This window comes from Bison bison, unplaced genomic scaffold, assembly GCF_000754665.1.
Source record: "Bison bison bison isolate TAMUID 2011002044 unplaced genomic scaffold, Bison_UMD1.0 scf7180017864038, whole genome shotgun sequence".
Lineage (NCBI taxonomy): Eukaryota > Metazoa > Chordata > Mammalia > Artiodactyla > Bovidae > Bison > Bison bison.
The window spans coordinates 4,100,289-4,100,972 of NW_011494610.1; positions in this window are offsets into that span (position 1 = coordinate 4,100,289).

Genomic DNA, 684 nt, shown 5'->3' on the forward strand with positions numbered 1-684 from the left:
ATCGAATCCAGCTACTTCTTAATGGCTCTGGCCAAATGTGGGCTCTTCTGCTTTCAGAGCTGAGCCATCATACCCTTCCAGCATGCTGTCTCAGATACTCACATGTTCTCTTTGTTGATGTTTGGCACCATCGGGGCCACCCAACTTCATTTTATAGGGTGCAGAGCGTCAGTTCACATTGGGTCACATAGAGTCATTCCCTTTGCAGATCTTTCTATAGTTCTTCCTTTACATCATGAAGAGCAGATGCTAACCTATCTCTAACACCCAATACTTGCTTATCTCCCTTGGTGAAAATGAGCAAGTCTCAGACGTCATACCTCCAGCATTCAGCTTTTTCTAGCTAAACTTTTAAAACCTTTGTACTCAGCTATGACATATGCAGGAGAAGAAACTGGCAACCCGCTCCAGTATTCTTGCCTGGAAAATCCCATGGACAGAGGAGCCTGGTAAGCTACAGTCCATGGGGTCGCAAAGAGTCGGACACGACTGAAGTGACTGAGCATGACGTATGCAAAGAAGTACTCGGCTTGAATTTTCACAGCTTAGTAATTGCTGCTGCTGCTGGTAAGTTGCTTCAGTCATGTCAGACTCTTTGCAACCACATAGACGGCAGCCCACCAGGCTCCCCCATCCCTGGGATTCTCCAGGCAAGAACACTGGAGTGGGTTGCCATTTCCTTCT